The 7,704-nt window shown below is 43.4% G+C and overlaps 1 pseudogene; it reads left to right on the forward strand.

Annotated features, from left to right (window-relative positions):
• Nucleotides 1–841: 841 nt before the first annotated feature.
• LOC105550246 lies at nt 842–3,477 on the forward strand (annotated as a pseudogene).
• Nucleotides 3,478–7,704: the final 4,227 nt, after the last annotated feature.

The following is a 7,704-nucleotide window of genomic DNA, read 5'->3' on the forward strand; positions in this document are numbered from 1 at the left end:
AATTACTCTTTCTGGATTGCAATTCCCCTGTCTTGATGATTGGCTCTATCTAGGCAGTGGGCAAGGTGAACCCCTTGGGCAGTTACATTCCTAGGCCTTAGCCAGGGAATTACCATTTATATGATGATGAGTTCAGGGAAAAAGAGATGAAGAGACAGGGAGAAAGTTTTATCTTGGGCCGGGCACAGTGGTTTATGCCTGTAATTCCAGCACTTTGGGAGGCTGAAGTAGGTGGATTGCAAGGTCAGGAGATCGAGACCATCCTGGCCAACATGGTGAAACCCTGTCTCTACCAAATTACACACACACAAAAATAGCTGGGCGTTGTGGCGCACACCTGTAGTCCCAGCTAGTCGGGAGGCTGAGGCAGAAGAATCACTTGAACCCAGGAGGCAGAGGTTGCGGTGAGCTGTTATCGCACCCCTGCACTTCAGTCAGGCGATAGAGTGAGACTCCATCTGAAAAACCAAAGCAAAACAAAACAAAACAAAAAAACAAAGTTTTATCTTGGATTACCTAGAGGTAGAAAAGTTAAGAACTGGAGGTGGCTTCCAGTCATGTGACCTGAGCACATGAGGCCAGTGGAATGCTGGTGCTGAAAGCATCTATGTGGCAGCTGGACATGTCCTTTTCACTGGCTTCAGCTGCCTTTTTTAGATGAAGATTGTATTCACAGTGACTGTGAGCTCCTTAGATGCAGAAACTGTATTAGTGTTAAACACTGTTGTGTATGCCTGGCATGGCATGAGGACAGTATAGATATTTCCAAGATCTCTCTTCAAGGCCATCCTTGGATCCCAGAGCCTGAGACAGTGTTAGGGACCTTGGAAGCACTGCCAACATGTCTGACATTCAAGAAGCCACTAACAGCTCCTAATTGTAAACCTGCATGAGAACCAGAGGTCTGCACAAGTGACAGAAAGTGACCTCAGAGGTGAGTCTCAGCTTCCTCAAGTCACCATGTAACTGCCCAGTTATTCATTGTGCTCAGTGACCCAGATACCGTTTAATTCATGCATAGCCAGCTGTATAAGAGACTGGGGATTTATTACTCCAATCAGTCTCCCTGAAAATTTAGAGACTGAAGTTTCTAAGGATAACTTGGCAGGTTGGGGGCCAGAGGATAGGCAGTGCTGATTGGATGGGTTTGAGATGAAGTCACAGGGGTCAAAGTGGGTTTTTCTAGCTGTCTTTTGTTTCTGGGTGGGATCACAGAACAGGTTGAGCCAGATTATTGGCCTGGGTGGCACCAGCTGGTGCATCAGAACACAGGGTCTAGGAAATATCTTCAGCACCAATGTTAGGTTTTACAATAGTGATGTTATCCCTAGGAGCAACTGGGAAGGTTCGGAATCTTGCAGCCTGTGGGTGCGTGACTCCTAAACCATAATTTCTAATCTTGTGGTTAATTTGTTAGTTTTACAATGGCAGTCTTGTCCCCAGGCAAGTAAGGGATTTGATTTGGGAAAGGACTTTTACTGGCTTTGTTTCAAAGTTCAACTTTAAACTACGTTCTACCCAAAGATAGTTCATCCTATGCCCAGGAATAAACAAGGACAGCCTGGAGGTTAGAACCAAGATAGAGTCAGTTAGGCCATATCCCTTTCACTGTTGTAACTTTCTCACTGTTTTAGTTTTTGTAAAGGTGATTTCAACTATTGGAGCCGGCTTTGACCAAGCAGCTGTGGATGGAAGTGAGAGACAAATTGGGGTCACCATACAATCAGCAGAGACCAATGCAAGATATATTTTGTCATTTCAGTGAAAATTTGGCTCAGGTTTATTGTCTGAGATCAGTTGATAACTTGTGGTTGTTCAGGAGTTTCAAGATTAGTAGTTTAGAAAAACAAAGAAATTCTAAAGGATTTTGAAGACTTGGCTGGAAAACTCCCATGATCAAACACTTTAATTATAAGGAAAATTAATGCTGATTTTTTTTTTTTTTTTGAGATGGAGTCTTGCTCTGTCGGCCAGGTTGGAGTGCAGTGGCGTGATCTTGGCTCGCTGTGCAACCTCCACCTCCCTGGTTCAAGTGATTCATCTGCCTCAGCCTCCTAAGTAGCTGGGACTACAAGCACCCACCACCACACCCGGCTAATTTTTGTATTTGTATTTTTAGTAGAGATGGGGTTTCACCATATTGTCCAGGCTGGTCTCGAACTCCTGACCTTGTGATCTGCCCGTCTCAGTCTCCCAAACTGCTGGGATTACAGGTGTGAGCCATTGCGCCCGGCCAATTAATGTTGATTTTAAGGGAAAAAAGAAAAAAAAAAAAAAGCTCAAAAAGATAATTCAGAATTCAAGTAAAAGTAAGGTTGATGATGGATAAGAAGTCCAAACAGATGAAAGAGATGTTAAAAAAAGAGTTCATTCACTATAATGTTTTAGATTCACACATCTTAGATTATTGTGAAAATCCAGCCATCAAAGGAGATAGCAACATTAGTAGGTGATGATTTGGCATCTTGCAAAGATGAGACTGATGAAAGCAAAAAAGAAGAAATAGCATCAAGTGTCAAGTTTAGAGTTATGTGCAACAGAGTAGGAGAGAAACCTTGCTTTCCCTCAAATGAGGCTGGAAGAGATTCTGGGGGTGATGTTTAAGGCTATTTTAAGTGGAAGGCCGACATGACCAACTTGGATGTTGCGATTCTTTTGAATATCCATGATATCATTGTGGGCGTGGCATCGACTAAAGCGAGTCTCCATTGAAGACATATCACATATTTTGGACCTATGACTCTTTTGTACCTATCAGTATTTTGGACCTATGGGCACATTTTGGACCTATCAACTCTTGTCCCTGGGATATCCAGCCTCTGTGGTCTGCTACCTTATGTTATAATAGTCGATCCAATGTGTGGAACAGGGGCAATACCAATAGAGGGGACTACTGAATGTTTTCACATTATATTCTGGTGATAATAATCCCCTGGTTGTGAATAGAGCAGCAAGCAATGTCACATCTTTATTGATCAAGAGCCAAATTAAAGAAGGCTAACCATCCGGAAGCTTGCCCATAGATGCTGTTCAATGGGATATCTGCAATCTGCCATTGAGAACTGGCTCTGTGGATATTATTGTAGCAGATTTGCCATTTGGAAAAAGGATGGTATCCAAGAAGAGAAACTGGAACCTTCATCCAGCTTGCCTACGGGAGATGAGTTGTGTCTGTGTACACCTACAACAGGCCAAGCTGTACGATGTACTCAGGATGTGAAATGCTTTACCAAAGCATTATCTGGCATGTGACGTGTATGGTGAAAAGTGGATACAGTTCGGGTGAACACTGGGGGTCTTTGGGCTGCAGTTTATATTTTGAAGTGTACACCTCAAGCTTTTGTTCATCCTTCAGAACAAGATGGAGAAACAGGAACTCTGGTAATGCAAAGATTGAAGATGACTAATAATACTCGTATTTCCCAACACTGGAAATGTCAGCATGAAGAACTTGCTTTAAGAGCAAAACAGTATTAACAAAAGTGCAGTCTGCACTCTTTAAACCTGTTCAAAGCTCTTCACCCTAGTTGGCAAAAGATGTGAATGTAATGTAATGAGATTGAAAGAGTCTTATGAGAAAGCAGAGCTTTTCCTTGGCATTGTTTTGTATTTTGGGCTATTAGTATGTTGCTTACAATGCTTTTAAAGATGCCTAGTGAAACGCCTAGTAAAACGCTGTGAGATTTGGGTGTAGAACATTTTATTTTCAGGCTTAAAACATTTTTTTTTTTTTTTTTTGACGGAGTCTGGCTCTGTCGCCCAGGCTGGAGTGCAGTGGCCGGATCTCAGCTCACTGCAAGCTCTGCCTCCCAGGTTCACGCCATTCTCCTGCCTCAGCCTCCCGAGTAGCTGGGACTACAGGCGCCCGCCACTTCGCCCGGCTAGTTTTTTGTATTTTTTAGTAATGACGGGGTTTCACCGTGTTAGCCAGGATGGTCTCGATCTCCTGACCTCGTGATCCGCCCATCTTGGCCTCCCAAAGTGCTGGGATTACAGGCTTGAGCCACCGCGCCCGGCCAAAATATTTTTTTTTTAAAAAGTATAGTTTTTTGTAGAGATAGGGGTCTGACCATGTTGCCCAGGCTGGTCTTGAACTCCTGGACTCAAGCAATCCTCCCAAAGTTTTGGGATTACAGGTGTGAACCACAGCACCTGACCTATTTTCAGGGTTTACAGGCTGTTTTCTGTTGTGCCAAGTGCAAAGCTACTCTGGCCTAAAGGAAAGGCAGAGAACATAATTACATCTTAGGCCACATTTCATTGCCTACGTATCTGTGCTATTCAGTTGTTCAAATTCTTTAACTCTAGAAGTGAAGTATTGCATTTTGTGAACAATGTTTGCCCCATAAGATGAAATCTCACAAGTCCTATAGAAAGGTTTACCATCTGCCTTAAAAATTAAAATGCACATCTGTTATTCAGGTTAATATGCATCTGTTATTCAGAACTAAAATAGAGGATTAGGATTTATCAAAGGGATTGCAAAAATACTGTTGTTAGTAGTAGCATAGAGCATTACTATTTGTAAATAGCAGAGGCAGGGTGTGGTGGCTCACGCCTGTAATCCCGTCACTTTGGGAGGCCGAGGCGGGTGGATCACCTGAGGTCAGGAATTGGAGACCAGCCTGGTCAACATGGTGAAACCCTGTCTCTACTAAAAATAAAAAAATTAGCGGAGGCCGAGGCAGGTGGATCACCTGAGGTCAGGAATTGGAGACCAGCCTGGTCAACATGGTGAAACCCTGTCTCTACTAAAAATAAAAAAATTAGCTGGGTGTAGTGGTGCATGCCTGTAATTCCGGCTACTTGGGAGGCTGAGACAGGAGAATTGCTTGAACCCAGGAGGTGGAGGTTGCAGTGAGCCAAGATTGCACCACTGCACTCCAGCCTGGGTGACAGAGCAAGACTCCATATCAAAAAAAAAAAAAAAAAAAAAAGGACAAATGAAGAACTGGGATGATGCATGTGAGCTTATAGTGGCTGTCCTGTGAGCTAAGGGGAAAGGACACTGCTCGTTTTTGTGAGCAACGTAGGTATGGTTCCCACAAAAAGATCCTTGCAGCCCTGTTGAGGGAAGCCCAACATTAGAAGACAAGATCCTGGATAAGGCAGTGCTTTTATGAAATATGCTTCCAGTGGCTAGGGGCTATCTTCAAGTGACATTGTATGCAGAAGACATCATCAGACAAAAAAAAAACATCAAGGAACATTTGAGCACCCAAGCCTCTTGGGGAGCCCCATAAATACTTGGTTATTATTGTTAATAACTGGTTATTAATAATGTGGTGGTGTGTGTTTGGAAGTTCTGCTTTAATGCAAGTAAGGGTAACAAGTCAAGGAAATTTAAGTCTAAATGTAAATGGGACCTTGTCTAGTTCTATAAGGCTGAGGAGTTTTACTTAGGATACCTAAGATTTTTTTTCTTTCTTCTTTCTTTTTTTTTTTTGTTTTGGCGATAAGAGTCTCCCTCTGTAGCCCAGGCTGGAGTGCAGCATGTAATCCTGGCTCACTGCAACCTCTATCTCCTGGGTTCAAGCGATTCTCCTGCCTCAGCCTCTGAGTATCTGGGGCGTGCGCCATCATGCCTGGCTAATTTTTGTGTTTTTTGTAGGGATGGGGTTTCACCATTTGGCCAGGCTGGTCTCGAACTCCTAACCTGAAGTGATCCACCTGCCTCAGCCTCCGAAAGTGTTGGGATTACAGGCGTGAACCACCGTGCCTGGCCTAGGATACCTAAGAGTTTTAGTGCCGACTGGGCACGGTGGCTCATGCCTGTAATCCCAGCACTTTGGGAGGCCGAGGTGGGGAGATCACGAGGTCAGATCAAGACCATCCTGGCTAACACAGTGAAACCCCCTCTCTACTAAAAATACAAAAAATTATCCTGGTGTGGTGGCGGGTGCCTGTAGTCCCAGCTACTGGGGAGGCTGAGGCAGGAGAATGGCGTGAACCCTGAAGGCAGAGCTTGCAGTGAGCCGAGATCATGCCACTGCACTCCAGCCTGGGCAACAGTGAGACTCCGCCTCAAAATAAAAGAAGAATATTTTTAGTGCCTTGCCTTAAAAAAAAAAACAAAAAAACACTACACTTGGGAGCCCAATATGTAAGAGCAAATGGGCTATATTCAAAGGAGGAATTGGAGTCCCAGAGACCTGCTCACTCTGTACTCCTATTTTAACTACCCCCCTACCCCCTCACCACCTCTGAGGTGGTGGCTTCTGGTGGCACCTCTGAGGAATTCCCAAGGCTCTGCAGAAAGGGTTTGAAAGCCACTATTTTTTCTTTGGTTACTTTTACTATGTATTATTAAGAAGTAAATATTGGACAGGTGTGATTGTTCACTTGAGGACAGGAGTTCGATACCAGCTTGGACAACGTGGTGAAACTTCCATCTCTACTAAAAATACAAAAATTAGCCGTGCGTGTTGGCACACATCTGTAATCCCAGCTACTCGGAGGCTGAGGTACAAGAATCACTTCAACTCGGGAGGCAGAGGTTGCAGTGAGCCAAGATGGCACCACTGCACTTCAGCCTGGGTGACAGAGCAAGACTGTCTCAAAAAAAAAAGGGTAAATATTTTCATGTTTCTGCATGGTCAGGGCTTTCTGAGCGTAGAAAAGTAGAACCTGGGTTAAAAGACAAGCCTTGGGAGTTAAAAGATGACTTAAGGGATATAAAACCCAGAGCGCTGGAGGCATTCCCAAGATTGTAAACCCAGTAACATTTATCTTACCTTCTCCTGGAGACATTTATTTATGTTCCAAAGGGTAAGAGCCCAGGGATCTTCCCCTTTTCTTCCCAAGGAGAATTTGCTTACCGTAGGTAGATTAGCTTTCTTTCACTTTCTTAGGCGAAGGCAGCAGCTGTGCAGTTATCCTGTACAAACTTACAGATTCAAAATTTTGGGATTTTTCTCCTGTAGTTCAACCCTTACCTATAAATGGGTTTTCATTGCATTGTCTATGGGGTATTAGGTATGGGAAAATTATGTATTTCTTGACTTAAGTAATAATAACTCTGATCTCTGCTCCAGAAACTTTGTGTTTACTTTCAGGTTACAAGAATGAATAAATATAGAGATTAAAAACTTAAATATTTTTATGTAAAACACTTCTTAGGAGAATATACTTAATAATGTATCTGTACAGAAATGATTGTATGTATACTTCAGGTTTAAGCTTTATCTTAGTATCCCTGAAACTTTTCAGATTATCTCAGTTTTCCTTATAGAGGTGCTTATTGTTAGCTGTTTCATGTTAAAGACTACTAATAGTGGAAAAGTAAATGCTTCTATAGGATGTGATTAGCTCACTCATTGATAGGGTTAGACCTGCACTGAGCACAGTAGATTACTTAACTGTCACTTAAATAATGGTCTCATTGATAAAGGGAGAATTAGAAGTGGCTTGTTTTCAAGGGTTTCTGAGAGCCGGATTCTACTGTTTCATTAAAATGTGATATTTTGGGGCCAGGCATAGTTGCTCACGCCTGTAATCCCAGCACTTTGGGAGGCTGAGGCAGGCAGATCATGAGGTCAAGAGTTCAAGACCAGCCTGTCCAACATGGTGGAACCCCGTCTCTACTAAAAATGCAAAAATTAGCCAGGTGTGGTTGTGCATGTCTGCAATCCCTGCTACTCGGGAGGTTGAGGCAGGAAAATCGCTTGAACCTGGGAGGTGGAGGTTGCAGTGAGCCGAGAGGGC

The sequence above is a fragment of the Mandrillus leucophaeus genome, unplaced genomic scaffold, assembly GCF_000951045.1.
Source record: "Mandrillus leucophaeus isolate KB7577 unplaced genomic scaffold, Mleu.le_1.0 Scaffold472, whole genome shotgun sequence".
NCBI classification, from domain to species: Eukaryota; Metazoa; Chordata; class Mammalia; order Primates; family Cercopithecidae; genus Mandrillus; species Mandrillus leucophaeus.